This window comes from Hyperolius riggenbachi, chromosome 10, assembly GCF_040937935.1.
Source record: "Hyperolius riggenbachi isolate aHypRig1 chromosome 10, aHypRig1.pri, whole genome shotgun sequence".
Lineage (NCBI taxonomy): Eukaryota > Metazoa > Chordata > Amphibia > Anura > Hyperoliidae > Hyperolius > Hyperolius riggenbachi.
The window spans coordinates 23440959-23457576 of NC_090655.1; the positions used below are offsets into that span (position 1 = coordinate 23440959).

General features: G+C 44.4%; 1 long non-coding RNA gene across 1 annotated transcript in view; it reads left to right on the forward strand.

The window, feature by feature from the left end:
* Positions 1-14759, forward strand: part of LOC137535563 (uncharacterized) — a 373442-nt gene extending 358683 nt beyond the window's left edge. The window contains exon 4 of the long non-coding RNA XR_011024412.1: positions 14627-14759. This is a non-coding gene — a long non-coding RNA (uncharacterized lncRNA). The remainder of the gene's footprint in view (positions 1-14626) is intronic.
* Positions 14760-16618: the final 1859 nt, after the last annotated feature.

Here is a 16618-nt window from a genome sequence, read left to right on the forward strand (position 1 = left end):
TCGGGCATAAAATCAATAATCAATTCTTTATTTTTATCTGGTAAACAAGTACCCTCTTTCCCTAAATAATAAGCCCTACCCCAAAAATAAGCCCTAGCGGAAGTTAAAGAGGAGGAAGGGGCAGCCAGTAAGTGGGGACACAGTGGTGCAGTGCCAGTCGGGCACTGATCCTTTCATCCCAGCACACAGCAAGGTTATCAGCTGTGTGCAGGGAAGAGAGAGCAGGTGCCTGATCAGTACAGTAGCATACTTTCAAATCCGTGAACATCACAGTACAAAGGAGCAGGAAATGTTTTGCTGAGAGACACTTCCTAATAGAAATATAAGACATCCTCGGAAAATAAGCCCTAGCACATCTTTTAGAGCAAAAATTAATATAAGACACTGTCTTATTTTCGGGGAAAGACGGTAATAAGGATGCTATTGCTAACCAGGCAATCCAAAAGTTAAAAATCACTCTTAGTTTTCTTAGACATAAAACATCATTCTCCGGTTCTGTGGCTCTTATTTGGTTGCTTTACTTTCTCCTTAGACTTATCTAATGCAGCTTGATTGGCTGAAGCCTCTTTCCCTCCTGTTTTCCCCTGCCCTGTCCCTCTTTGATTGGCCAATATTTCTCATGCTGAGACAATGAATTTTCTATTGCAGAGCTGAGTGGGGGTGTCTGAAGACTGGGAGGAGGGTGGGCAATGCATAGACAATCAGGCAGAGGAGGGTAAGGGAGGAAATGACATCAGGATTGGCTTAAAAAATAGTTATTTTAATGAAAAGTTGAAAAATTATGTCTTAGAAGTTAACTCAGGTGAAAAAGTGAATTGTGTATGTGCCCTTATCAGTAACATATCTTTTACCCCACTGGCAAGCAAGAAATTACTCAGAATACAGTTACAGCACTTTTTCACCTAGCTGAAAAGATATATTAAACAGAAGATTAAAATGATATAGGAGATTTCTTTCAAAATGATCTAGGAGAAAACCTAAGAGAAAAAAGTGATTTGAATTAGGGCCATAGGGTCCTAACTGTAGAGAAACTGTCATTTAGAACTGGGGGATCCTAACCCGTAAATTACATACGCACACTAATTTCAACTGAACTGAGGCGATGGGTTAAAAACGAGAATTGTGTGTGCATCTCTTGTGTGTACAGAGACATCCTGATGTCGCCAAGATCCAACATACCGCATCTTTAGCAACCTCAGACATCCGAGCAGCCCTAATTGCATTGTTCTCACCACTCCATAGCAACAGACGCTTGTATAGAACATGGTCATGATCTGTTGCCCAAAGGACCAAGGCTCAGTCCAGCTGCAAGCATGTACTAGGTGTAAAGGCACGTACCCACGAGGCAACTTTTTGCAACAGAAAAAGTGTGACCAGCGATTTTTTTCTTTCTGTGAGAAGCTATCGTTTCTGAGATTTTGCAACGTGGGTTTGTGTGCAAAATTGCACCAACAATGGCCTCGATTCATAAAGCATTTCCGCATGAGGAAATGCAGAAAACCGCTCGCTTTACCGACCACACAGCAAAATATGTATTCATAAAGGCTTTTTCCGCATGAAAAGCCGACATCCACGAGCAGAGTGATCAATCACCGCCTTGCGCGGTGATTATCACAGCAAAAGTAACAAATGTCAATTCATAAAGATTAGAGGTAGCGGTATGCGGACGGGTATTACCGCTACCTCTGATGTGGCGAGAAGCGTGCGGAATCCGTTGCAGTGAATGGGACAGACCTCCCAAGCAGCTGCAGAGAGAACACCGCACGGAGAGATTCCGCCTGCTTCTCCTGTTTCCGCATGCGTAGGACAGCCTAACGCCTGCCTACAGCGGAGTATCTCCGCACGCCTGTCACAACTAGCTAAATTTTTATGAATTACCTCCCTGAAGGCGGAAATACCGACAGTGGTGTTTCCCCGCTCGACTTTCCCCGCTCGCAGGCACTTTTATGAATCGAGGCCAAAGTTTTGTGACATGTAGCGATTACGACCATCACGGTGGATTTTTAAGATCCCTGACGAATCCTGCGCAAAGTGCCGCAATCGTTTCAACTCTTGCTTACCCCTGTCGTGCGGCGGCGCGTGTTCCCATGGTAGGAAGATGGATCGGGCAACACTTGTTCGTCGGGTTGCGTCACCATGGGTTTCCCGATCTATCTTCTGATGTGTATTTAGCTTAAAGTGGAGCCAAATTAAAAATACAAGATTCAGAAATAAAATCTATTTTCTAACTTATAAAAATAAATAGCAGCCTTTTTCAGCTGCATGATGACAAATATAAAGTATTTTACATTTATTGGATGAACCTCTCCCTTCCTTTCATATTGCCGGGACAGAATCCGGCAGACTGGTGGAGGAGATAAAAAACAAAAACAAAACACAGGCTGCTACTGATGATGTCACTGGGGAGGTGATCTCAGCTTGTGTGAGATTTCACATAGACGACGCCCCTGTGAGGGAGGGTAGCTGATGACAAACACACCCATGATCTAAAACCTCCTACTAAGCTCGGAAGTAATGGCTGCCACCTGTATAACCCTAGCTATGAAAAGAGAAGGGTGAAAAGCATGCACTGAAATGCTCATAGGCCTGAAGGAGTGTTTATTGATCTTTGTATGTGTCAGTGGTGCAACTAAATATTTTGTATTAAAAAAATGTTTGGTTTGGGTCCGCTTTAAAGTGGACCTGAACTCAGAACTTCCTCTCTGCTCTAAAAGATACACAAAAAGCATAATAACCTTTAAAGAAAAACATTTCTTTGTTACGACTGCAGTGTGTCTACTTCCTGCTTTAATGGAAACAGACATATTGTTAACATTCTGTGCTTTCAATTGAGCCTATCTGCTTTATCTTCCATGCCAGTCAGCTGACACAGGACAGACATTTAAATTACAACTTGTGATTAGACATAGATGAGGGGGAATTAGACAGGCTGAACTCTCTAAATACACACAGGGTGCATTTCTCTCTGTTTTCTGTCTGTCCTGTGCAAGAGTTCAGGTCCACTTTAAGAGCAGCAGAACATAGGGTAGTTCTAAGGGGGAGTTCGGAAGGCACAGACATATGTTCATCTCATCATGTTTCATGTCATGTCAAGGTCCCTTTAACCAACAACCTTATACCAGCATTTAATAGGAATTTAGGAATGGAGACCAAAGCCTTGTTAATGCTATATATATAGAACTCCTCCTATCCACCCCACACATCTCACACTAAACGACTTCAAGACTTCACTAGAGCTGCCCCCATCCTGTGGAACTCTCTCCCACTGCCCATCAGGCTTGCCTGTTGCCCACACCTTCAACACCTTCAAAAAAGCATTCAAAACTCACCTCTTCAAGGAGGCCTACCTCACCTCGATGCTGCCCTAACCCTCTCTGCCAAGAACTTCTTGATGCACTCCCTCCTTTCGTGTCACCAACCCCTCCCTCTAGATTGTAAGCCTTTGGCCTAAGCGCTCTCCCCTTGTGTATCATACAGGACTGTGTGCACTTTGCCCAGAATTATGGGAACTTGTATTTTACCACTACCACTCCAGTGTATGATCTGGCATTGTACTACTGTCTGCGTTGTGTTGTGTATCTTTTTGCTATTGCCTGTATTGTTGTATCTATTGTCTATTACCTGTTTTGTGCTGTCATCCCTCTCATCATTGTCTGTAATCCTATTTATTGTACAGCGCTGCGTAATATGTTGGTGCTATATACATCCAATAAATAATAATAATAATAATAGAACTGTGCCCTATTTTATATATAATAGGTATTTCCATTGAACAATACTAGCACCTGTTGCTTCCATGCTTACATTAACCTGGATAGTCAGCTAAGAAAGACAAAACGAATGTTTGGCACATTGTTAGATGGTATTTCTAGTTAGGCCCGGTTCACATTAGCGGTGGCTATCCGGAATAGCCGTGCCGGAGCCGCACCGCATGCTGGCCGGACGAAACGGACGCACGGCATAGCAATGTAAGTCTATGCCAGGGTTCACATGTGTCCGTTTCGTCCGGACCGGAGCCGGACCGGATCCGGACTCCGGTGTCCGTTCCAACATGCGCTATTTTTTGGTCCGGCTCCTCCGGCAGCCGTATCCGGGGCGGAGCCGGACTGCACCATCCGGCCAATGGAAACCAATGAGAACCGGAGAGCGCACAACACACTGGCAAAAAATCCGGATGTTCTACCCCACTTCCTATGAGGATTGTTGCGGCGATATTGTATCGGGGACACATGGGCAACCATTTTGGAGTGGAGCAGCACGAGCTGGAGATGTTGGCAGCATGTTGGAGGTGGAGGTGAGTGCTAAACAGCGGAGGGCCTGATTCCACAGGTCCCCCTTCTGCTGACCTCCCAGACCCCAACATTTTTTTTTGTTTTTATACAGGTTGTTATCTCTTTTAGAATCCGGATCCGGACCGCAACCGTGTTCATACCGCACGGAAACCGTATGCAACCGGACCGGATCCGGACAGGAACCGTACGGTTCAGGTCCGATCCGGCTCCGGTGCGGTCCGGACATCCGGTGCGGTTTTTGCAAAACCGCAAGTGTGAACCGGGCCTAAGTTGTAGTTTAACTTGTAGATGCTGAAAAGGTGATGAAATTTGCCCTCCTGAAAACTCATGTTAGTCAAGTTGTGTAGCTTTTTCTAAAAAAGAACCACGGTCTCCGGTGGCATTGTAATGCATCCAAGCAGAACCTGGCTGACACGTGGTTGGTGTGAGTTTATTCTAGGATAGATTTCAGAACCTGTCACTTTAATCTGTCCTGTAACCACAGAAACCGCCATGCTGTTGTCAGACGCTGCCGTCTTCTCACACTAGCATGTTACCGCGGATACTTCACAACCTCTCATCCATCGCTAGGATACGAATGACATGGGCATGGATAGGAATGCCCACTCGGATTCTCCACATTTCCGAGATCTGCATTTCGAATCGGAAAATGGAAATTACACATTACCGCAACTCGGTAATTAAAGTCCAATCCCAGAACTCTGAAGTATTGGTCCAATCAGAGAATCCAAAAAGATGACCAAAAAATACTCCTCAGATATCGGATTTCTGAGGACACACTGCATTACCGCAACTTGTTAATTTTAGCCCAATCAAAGAACTGGGAATTATTGGACCATTTAGGGAATGCAGAGTCAACTCGCTAGTATTTCGCCAATCAGAGAATGCAAAGAAACAACCCAAAAAGGAGGACTCCTCAATAATTGGAAAATTAAAGATCAGAAATCCACAAAATCTGCATTTACGACCATCTCTAATGAACAGCACGGTGGCGTACAGGGGCGTAGCAATAGGGGGTGCAGAGGTAGCCACCGCATAGGGGCCCTTGGGCCAGAGGGGCCCCAAAGGGCCCTCCCTCAACTACAGTATTAGCTCTCTATTGGTCCTGTGCTGGTAATAATCTCTTCTATAGATACTTTGAATAGTAGTGATCTCTAACAAACTGTTCCCCATCCCCTTCTTGCACCTCTGACACTGTAGTTGCCATTGGCAGGTTTTGGTGTGTCGTATCAATTGTTATGTATAGAGTGCTTTGGGGGCCCCATTGTAAAACAGGGTAGGGAGTAGATTGTGAGCCACTTTGAGGGACAGTTAATGACAAGACTATATACCCTGTTTTTTTCTCCGTACACGAGCGGCTTCAGGCTACTGCACACTTTGCAACTACGCAGTGTGGCCATGCTCATACACATTCAATATTAATCTTATATAATAAAACCCCTCTGTCTCTGCGTCCTCCTGTGTCCCTGCTTCCAGACCTGACAGTTTGCTTTCTGTGAACCTCATTGCATTGTGGGAAATAACAGGTTTTTCCAACTGCCAAGCAAGCAACTTCTCCCTGTGTGCATAAACTTCGGGCAGTGGTGGAGGGCGGGTGAGCGGCACGCATCTAAGGCCCGGTTCACACTTGCGTTTGCAGCCCAAACTGTCAGTTGAAACGGATCCGTTGAAGTCCGTTCCATTTGGTCCGGCTCCCTTCCAGTTCCGTTCAGTTTCTATTCCATTTGTATCCGTTTTTTTCATACGTTTTGCATACGTTTTAGATAAGTTTCCGTTTTTTAAAGAGATATATACCTGGGGTCTGGAAGGTGTGGAAATGCACTGTGGTCATTGTTGGAGAGAGCCTGCTGTGTGGACGTTATCGTTGGAGACAGAGACTGCTGTGTGGACCATGGATCCAGTGTATTTATACAGCTTCTGGCTGGGAATAGCATCATTCCTGATATTTACCTACTACTATGTGGGACGTAAGTGTGCTACTCGCAGGAGATGGTGGGTGCGCCCTCTACTAATGAAAAGACAGAGGAAGGGACAGTTCCAGACACTGTACCGGGACCTGAGACAACAACCCAGAAAAGTTCTACAGCTACTGCCGGATGTCCATACCCCTGTACCTAAACAACCCACCCCCACAACCCCTTTATCCATACCTAAACACCAAACCCCAACCCCTTTTTTATAGGCAGTGTGTCATCAACTTCCGTTTTCCATTTGTTCCTATTGAGCTGCAAAACCTTCCGGATCAGTTCCGCAGGGCACAACATTCCGGAAAAATAGGGTCTGCAGCATTTTTCCGGAACCGGCAACCGGAACGTAAAATCCAGAAGGAAACGGATCCGGTGGGGCGGACAGATGTGTACGGACCCATAGGTTATCATTGGATCCAATCTCGTCCATTCCGTTTGTACAGTATACGTTCCGTATCCGGTCCGGAAAAAACGCAAGTGTGAACCAGGCCTAAGCATGTTGGGTTTCGAATGATAGCAGCTATGGCCTAGCACCCGTTTTTTAACGGCCGGGTATTTTTACTAGAGTTAAATATTGTATTAAGGGTAGCAATGCAGAAACTGTGAGGCATAGGAAGACTGGGAAGGAAGGAAAACTTCCCCCTACTAAGGTAAGTATCTATGAGTATACCACAGGTACACTTGAAGTCAATTTAAAACTACCCTGGAAACACAGGAAAACTTAAGAGTAACGCTGCCTGAGCACCAGAAAAGTATTAAGATGAAATGGTGCCCCTGGCAAGATAGCAGTTTTTGGCAACTGTTGACGATCACCTGGCTTTTTTTAGTAAGATTTGGTGGGGTCTAGCATCCACTTAGGCCCCTAGACTGTCTCCAGGCCCTAGGCAACTGCCTAGGATTGCCTTGTGGATGATCTGGCTCTGCTCGGCACTGTGTGTTTCTCAGCTGGAAATCCGTCACCCAGGCAGCACTTCTATGAATATGCTTCAGAGAGTATACACGAGGTTACCGCACAAATTAACCATTCCGTATTTACTGCTGAGCTGTAACCCACACACAAGTCTTTAAATAGCCCCCTGCATCTGCTGCGCGTTACAGAACAGCTGGCTGCGCAGCATTGTTCAGCAAACTGTGCTGGCTCTGTAATCAATAAAGAGAATTGAAAGTCTGTCAGGAGGGCAGGCCATTCCCAAGTCACATCATCAGTCAGGGACATTTCTCTCATCTAATTCTACCTGTTATTTCCTTCCCCTAGATAGAGACACAAGGAAAAAATAGATGTTACTGCGCTTGTCAAGGGTATATCCTCTCACACTTAAGGTGGCCACGCACCATACAATTTTTTAAATATCTGTTCAGTTCAAGTATTGCAATCAATTTTTCTGACCGATTGTAACATTTCAAAAATCTGACCAACACACACATATGTTCAATTTGGAAACTGAAAAAATTGCTAGGGTGTGTATATTAATAAATTGACAATCTAACACACACCATACAATCTTTAGAAAAATTGAATAAACATTTCCTGTATTTCAGATGGATAAAAATTGAAAAAAATCGGGAAATCCGATTTTTCAGTTGAATGAAAAAAAAAAAGCTTTTGATTTTTTCTGGAGCGCCGATCATATTTATTGAATTGACGTAAAATCGGATCATTTTATTTTATCGTGTGTGGCCACCTTTAGAGGCACAGTAGTGAGATATAGTAGAACATGGTAAATTATTCAGGATACCCTCTTTTACTGTAATCAAAACCGCTTCCCATAGCCATACATTGGTGTATATTGGTAAGTAGCTCTGCTGTTTATTATACCGAATTCTCCCCAGCCCCCTCCCCTCCCAAGCATTCTGGAAGACCAGAGATCTTTTCTACTGGCTTTAGAACTCTCAGTAAATTAACATACCACAGAGATGACATTCCTGTGATAAATTTCAAAAATGAAATCGGGGAGAGAAAAGATTTTACAATGAGCAAACACTAACTAAAATAATTAGCTATTGTAAAAACAAAAAAACAAAAGCAACAATCAGAGCCTCTGGTGTATAGCAAGCCTACAGCTTATTCATTTTAGAGAGCCACATCAACCCAACATGGACACAGCTTGTTTCTGACTTTCTGGTCTTCCTCAGTGCATGGCAGGGATTGGGGTTTCTCCATGGGATAGGGCTTGGACCAGTACTTCAGAATACTTAGATAGTTCATGGTGACCAAGAACCGCTAGGAAAGTATAAGGGGCTAAAAGAGACGCAAAAGCCCTCCTGCTAAAAAAAAAAACAAAGCTTAGTATAATTTGCCTTCTTAAAACAGAAGGAATTTACAATAATTCAGCTTTGTGAGCAGCTGTGGTTTCCCATGATTCATCACTCCTGAATATGCAAATGATCTCTATACGCTCCTGAAGCCAGGCTTACATCCTGAACTGCTGGTGTGTAGCACACTTATAGCTTATACATCCCTTGAAGGATCTTGGTCTTGTTCCGTCGTTAGATTGCCCAGAAAGCTCATGACCAATCAAAACTCCTAGGAGTGTGTAAGGGGCTAAAAAGCAACAAAAAGTCCTCTTACTAAAAATGCAACGCAGAACAGAATGTTGCCTTCTTGAAACAGAAAGTATATGTGATTTTGCAGGTTGGAGTGATCATATGATGTTCCCACAATAGTTTACTGCTGAATATGCAAAAAGAATATGCAAAGTGTCCCTTTGTTGTCCTTGAAAGCTAACCACACCTCCAGATTGGCTGGAATGCAATGATGTGTAAGCTTGTTAAAGTGGATCCGAGATGAACTTTTACTCATTGCATAATTGTGTTCCTTTCCTATTGTTTATGGGGCATTCCTCAAGCCAAATACTTTTTTGTTTTTGTTTTAATACTGTAATTCCCTATAAACTAAACAAGCCACGCCCACAGGTTTTCAGAGAGCCAAGGCACTTTCAGACAGTAGCAAGGGCTCATGGGAGCTCAGTCTGGGCAGAAGGAGGGGGAGGTGTTACTAACCAGAGATTTCAGAGGCAGAGGGGAGGAGGGGGGTGGATTAGGTTTTTTTGCTCAAAATACAGATAAGCCTGCCTCTGTGTAATGTTTACAAACATGGCTGCTTTCATTGTATCACAGGAAGAAAGAATCATATTCTATTAAAGCTGTTTGCAGCTAGATTTGTGTGTGAACTATCTAAACTTAGATAAGATATATAGACAAGTTACTTGTTATAGTTAGTTTTTCATCTCGGATCCGCTTTAATTTTACAGAGCCACAATAATCCAGCATACATAAAGACTGTTTTGGACTGGTTGGTCCTCGTCAGTGCATGGCATTGATTATTATGGCTGTAGGCCAGGTGTCCAGTGAAGGTTCCTGGTTGTTTGCTCGCCACATTCCAGATAGTTGTAATTCTACAAAATCATAATAAATATCTATAATTGAATGATCCTCCCCTTTTTAGCCATAACTGCTGAACACACTGTCTACATGTTCCTGTGAATCCGTTTCGGAACATTTTCACAGCTAAAATACTTTGTTGGGAATCTTGTCGGACTCCCCCAAGGATGACGCTGGTAGGCTATCTCTAACCTTCTATCCTGGTCAGATGACAGGACAGACCATTCCATGACAAATTGGACTCTGAATTACTGTTTTTTTCTCCAGATGCCTTTTCCACAACTGTAATTATAGTAAGTGTTGTTCTTTTAAAAGATAAAGTTGACACTAATTAGATGAGTGTCTTTCAGCAATACCATAGCATGTACCCCTTTATTGATGACCATGGTTACAAAATACCTCCTATTGTGCGTAGCATCATCTCAAGAACCCTTTCACGCATATATACAGTGGTTTGCAAAATTATTCGGCCCCCTTGAAGTTTTCCACATTTTGTCACATTACTGCCACAAACATAAATCAACTTTATTGGAATTTCACGTGAAAGACCAATACAAAGTGGTGTACATGTGAGAAGTGGATCGAAAATCATACATCATTCCAAATATTTTTTACAAATAAATAACTGCAAAGTGGGGTGTGCGTAATGATTCGGCCCCCTGGGTCAATACTTTGTAGAACCACCTTTTGCTGCAATTACAGCTGCCAGTCTTTCAGGGTATGTCTCTACCAGCTTTGCACATCTAGAGACTGAAATCCTTGCCCATTCTTCTTTGCAAAACAGCTCCAGCTCAGTCAGATTAGATGGACAGAGTTTGTGAACAGCAGTTTTCAGATCTTGCTAGGGGCGTAACTAAGCCCCACCGGGCCCCCCTGCAGAATTTCAGAGCGCCCCCCCCCGGGGGGGGCCCCGCTCGTGGCCGGTTTTTGGGGGCTGGAGGGGTGGCAGCATGAGGGGAAAGCCTTGCCCACAGTCGGCGGGGAGAGGGGAAGTTCCCCCCCTCTCCCTCACCTCGGGGCTCTCCCCTCTGCGCTCCCCTCCAGCTAGTTACCATGTGTGGGCAGCGGGCAGCAGCGGCGGCAAGATACATACCTTCTTTCTTGCGTTCCATCGCAGCCTTCTCGCTCACTTCCGGAAGTGACGTCAGCCGCTAGAGCGAGAAGGCTGCGATGGAACGCAAGGAAGAAGGTATGTATCTTGCCGCCGCCGCTGCTGCCCGCTGCCCACACACGGTACCCCTAGCTGGAGGGGAGCACAGAGGGGAGAGCCCCGAGGTGAGGGAGAGGGGGGGAACTTCCCCTCTCCCCGCGGGCGCAGGGGCTGCAGGGCCTATTGTTACGCCCCTGGATCTTGCCACAGATTCTCGATTGGATTTAGATCTGGACTTTGCCTGGGCCATTCGAACACATGGATATGTTTTGTTTTAAACCATTCCATTGTTACCCTGGCTTTATGTTTAGGGTCATCGTCCTGCTGGAAGGTGAACCTCCGCCCCAGTCTCAGGTCTTTTGCAGTCTCCAAGAGGTTTTCTTCCAAGTTTGCCCTGTATTTGACTCCATCCATCTTCCCATCAACTCTGACCAGCTTCCCTGTCCCTGCTGAAGAGATGCACCCCCCGAGCATGATGCTGCCACCACATTTGACAGTGGTGATGGTGTGTTCAGAGTGATGTGCAGTGTTAGTTTTCTGCCACACATAGCGTTTTGTATTTTGGCCAAAAAGTTCAATTTTGGTCTCATCTGACCAGAGCACCTTCTTCCACATGGTTGCTGTGTCCCCCACATGGCTTGTGGCAAACTGCAAACGGGACTTCTTATGCTTTCTGTTAACAATGCCTTTCTTCTTGCCACTCTTCCATAAAGGCCAACTTTGTACAGTGTATGACTAATAGTTGTCCTATGGACAGAGTCTCCCACCTGAGCTGTAGATCTCTGCAGCTCGTCCAGAGTCACCATGGGCCTCTTGACTGCATTTCTGATCAGCGCTCTCCTTGTTCGGTCTGTGAGTTTAGGTGGACGGCCTTGTCTTGGTAGGTTTTACAGTTGTGCCATACTCCTTCCATTTCTAAATGATCGCTTGAACAGTGCTCCTTGGGATGTTCAAGGCTTTGGAAATCTTTTTGTAGCCTAAGCCTGCTTTAAATTTCTCAATAACTTGATCCCTGACCTGTCTTGGACCTGTCTTGTGTGTTCTTTGGACTTCACGGTGTTGTTGCTCCCAATATTCTCTTAGACAACCTCTGAGGCCCTCACAGAGCAGCTGTATTTGTACTGACATTAGATTACACACAGGTGCACTCTATTTAGTCATTAGCACTCATCAGGCAATGTCTATAGGCAACTGACTGCACTCAGATCAAAGGGGGCCGAATAATTATGCACACACCACTTTGAAGTTATTTATTTGTAAAAAAAATATTTGGAATCATGTATGATTTTCGTTCCACTTCTCATGTGTACACCACTTTGTATTGGACTTTCATGTGGAATTCCAATAAAATTGATTAATGTTTGTGGCAGTAATATGACAAAATGTGGAAAACTTCACGGGGGCCGAATACTTTTGCAACCCACTGTATTTGTTAGGAGTACTCCATGGCGGTGTATAAATTATTTTCAAACATTTGTAGCAGAACAGCATTTAAACAGTTTAACACAGCACTTCAGTGGAAATCTCTTTGCATCAGTGGGCAGCTTCTGGCCGCATCCGAAGAGGTGATAACAGTATATTTTGTTTACATTCCTTTGTCAAATACATTTAGTAAACATTAGCAAGGTTCAGAAACTGAGCTCTCTCTGCTTCTAGTATGTATGCAACGCAACTGAGAAGTGATCACTGGATAGATTTTAATATATAAATACAGCAGCTATGCAAAAAAATTCAATGGCAGCTTTCAGAGCAGATAAACTGTGCTTTGTGATTTTGTAATTTGCAGACAGACAATATTACTTGTGCACAAAAACAAATATGATAACTAAAAAGTAGGAAAATACATTTTTATGAAATGTTATGTCAGAGTTTTATCCCACTTTAAAGGTTCTTATTAGGATTTGTTTATAAAATATGTTTAATATTCCCATGAGGATATTCTTGTTCCACATGCATTTCACATGACATCAGAATTCTTTGCTCCAGCATAACTCTGAACTGTAAGGGCCCGTTTCCACTAGCGCGAATTCGCATGCAGACAACGCATGCGGATTCGCATAAGCAATACAAGTGGATGGGACTGTTTCCACTTGTCAGTTTTCATTTGCGTTTTTATGTGCAGGATTTTTCTGCACGGTAGAGCCTGCAGAATTCTCCTGCGTGTGGAATGCAGGCGAATCGCAGGCAATGTATTTAATAGGGAAATCGCATGCGTTTTTGCATGCGTTTTTTCCCGCGATTTCGCATTGAAAGTAATGTAAATTGCCACAGGCAGTGACATGGTTAAAATCGCATATACCCTGCCTATGCGAAATCGCATGCGAAATCGCGGCAAAAAATGCATGCAGAATCGCATCCGCATGCGATTTTGTCAGCGGTGATATGCGGCGATTCCGCACCGCACTAGTGGAAATGGGCCCTAACACTTCCACCTCCAAGTGTGACACACTGGTAAAAAAAATGTTTTGTTCCTGGTAAGCCTGGTCCGCACATCCTATTTTGATTGGCCATTGACTGGTCAATTTTCCACCTCCTTGATGTGTGTGGGCAATCAGATTTTGAAGGTGAGCTTTTATGTGCCCCTCGCCTCCACCCCTTAGATTGTAAGCCTATTTGGCGGGGCCCTCCTCCCAGTGTGCTCCTCTCCACCACCACACAGACACAGTGACTCGTCTGCTATATTAATCCCCACATTGCAATCTGTACACCATTGTTATTGTTACATAACCATTTTGTGTACATTTGTTTGAACACTATAATGCCTGAGTAACATTGTTTAAAGAAGAACTTTAACCAAGGTTTAAACTTTAATTCAATCAGTAGCTGATACCCCCTTTCCAACAGGAAATCTTTACGTTTTCTCAAATAGCTCATCAGGGAAGTCTGTATGGATAATATTGTGGTGAAACCCTCCCACAGTGTGATGTCATGACCATGGTCCTGACAGTTTGCTGTCTGAGAACTTAGTTGTATTGTGGGAAATTGCAGTTTTTTCCAAATGCCAAGCAGAAAGATTTTACAATGGGTGAATACTGACTAAATAATCTATAAAGTAATATTGTAAAAATTAAGAAATCGTATTCATTATGCTATTTTCTCTACAGTTCCTCTTTAATGTTGTAATATCTCCCCTATCTTGTGTACAGTGCTGTGCAATATGTTTATGCATAAAATGTATTAAAGCGGATCCGAGATGAAAAACTAACTATAACAAGTAACTTGTCTATATATCTTATCTAAAGTTTAGATAGTTTACACAGTATATCTAGCTGCAAACAGCTTCAAAAGTTTATGATTATTTATTCATGTGATACAATGAGGGCAGCCATGTTCTATTTGTCACATTGTCATAGGCCGAGGGGTGGAGATGCTATCAGCTTGCCTGTGTGTAAATTTGGTCCCCTCTCCTCCTCCCTCCTCCCCTCTGCCTCTGAAATCAATGGCTATTGGCTAGTAACCTCCAACTGCCCAGACTGAGCTCCCATAAGCCCTTGCTACAGTGCCAAGGCACTGTGAAAAGCTGTGGGTGAGGCTTATTTAGTTTATAGGGAATTAGAGTATTTAAACAAAACAAAAAAGTATTTGGCTTGAGGAATGCCCTATAAACTATATGAAAGGAACACAATTATGCAATGAGTAAAAGTTTATCTCGGATCCACTTTAATAATGATAATAATATCAGGGTGATATGAATCATTTACCAGCTGTAAAAGCAATTTCTACACTTGTGGGTGTATCCTGTTGTTGATAAAGTTGTCTGCTCCAGTGGCTCTAATATGACATTGATGGGATTATAATTTGTCCATTTGTTGTCCCTCCTGTGTATCCCGTGTCAGAAAGGTTATACGATACAGAAAAGCACGAGAGATGTGGTATTCAGCTCATACGTGGAAAGCAGAAGTTGTTCAGTGTGGTGAGAAGCAAGGACACAAATATATAACATGTAAATGTTACCTGTTTAAAAAAAAGCCAGACCAGCAAAACCTCAGCAGTCTGCGGTAAAGCTAAAAAAAAAAAAAAAGAAAAAAGTTGTAGAATGGCTGTATTTACCATCTGGAATTAGTTCTTTGCAGAACTGAAAAATAAAAGTATGTACATGAGACTGCAATGTTTCTATTGGAGCTGAATCTGTTATCTTCTCTGTCTGAATGTTGTCTTTGTGAGACTCTTCATAATGTAATTACAGGCAGATGTTTAGGAAGACCTCACAAGGAACACTTAGCTCTGTGGCAACTAGTAAGAAAGGATTTACTTGTGCATCACCAGTGGGAAAACTAGACTACAACTACAACTAGAACTACAATAAAGTAGAGTAGTAGAACAGCTCATAACACTGAGCATGTAGAATAAGGACAGGCAGAAGTCAGGCAACTGGCATTGTTTATTAGAGAAAGAAGATGGCAGCCTCCATATTCTTCTCACTTCAGGTTCCCTTTGAAATATTTTTTTAAAATCTAAAAATGCAAGTGATCTTTAGGTTTTTGCACACTCAGGCACAATTTCTGGGGGAAAGGGGGGGTGGGGTGGGAGGATGGTGCACTCACCTGACTGAAAGAATTACGGGCAATCAGGTAAGTAATTGCCCTTAACACCCCCCTCCCTCCCCATCCTGCAACATTAAAGGAGTCATTAGGGGGTTTTAAGAACAATAAGTGCTACTTACCCTGGGCTTCGCCCAGCCCCAAGCTCCCAGCATGTCCCTCGCTGTAGCTCCTCTGCGCCTGTGCAGTCTGCTCCGGCCCACGTGGCGGTGATTGACAGTGCCGCTCGCGCAGGCGCAGTACAGGTCGGCCTGACGTCATCGTCGGGGACCGGGATGCTTCACAGGCGAACGGCTCACCGCGGAGCTGCAGCGAGGGACCTGCTGGGAGCTTGGGGCTAGTCGAAGCCCCGGGTAAGTAGCACTTATTGTTCTTAAAACCCCCTAATAACTCCTTTAATCTTTGTGGCGGTAAGCCGCGCAGGTGGTTTTCTCAGGCCCTGCTGGGCCGATTTGCACAATTTTTTTTTGCTGCACGCAGCTAGCACTTTGCTAGCTGCGTGAGCACACCGATCGCCGCCCCCCCACGCCGATTCGCCGCTATCCACCGCGCCGCAGAGCCCCCCCCCCTAGACCCCGTGCGCTGCCTGGCTTATCAGCGCCAGGCAGCGCTGAGGGGTGGATCGGGACTCCCTTAGATGTCACGTCATCCCGTCGCCGACGGGGGAAGCCCTCCAGGAAATCCCGTTCTTTGAACGGGATTTCCTGATCGCCGATCGCTAGAGCAGATCGAAGAGGGCAGGGGGATTCCGCTGCACAGCGGCTATCATGTAGCAAGCCCTAGGCTCGCTGCATGATTTAAAAAAAAAAAAAAAAAAAAACCGGCTGCGCTGCCCCCTGGCGGTTTTTAATAGACCGCCAGGAGGGTTAAGACAGAGCCTGGTATTTTATGTGTGTATTACTGATAAGCCCATGTCGGTGGAATCCTCGGGGTCTCAGTACTCTGGGGAGGAAGACTGAGAAGTTTCGTTAGAATCCAAAGACTTCACCCTCCCGAGGTAAGAATCCCGGGTGACATTTTTTCCCCCCCCTACAGGTTTACTTTAAAGTGTCCGTATAGTACCGTATTTTAGACAATACCAGCTGTCTGGCTGTTTTGCTGGACATCATCTAATACATTCAGCGAGGGCCGGATTTACCATAAGGCACTGTAGGCACGTGCCTACAGACGCCTGATGAAGGAAAGGCGGCTCACTCCCCTCGTGCCTCCTTCCCTATGCAGAGTCCTGATGAGAGTGTAAATAAGAGGTTACTTACCCAGCTCTCTGCATTCCACTGACAAGATCTC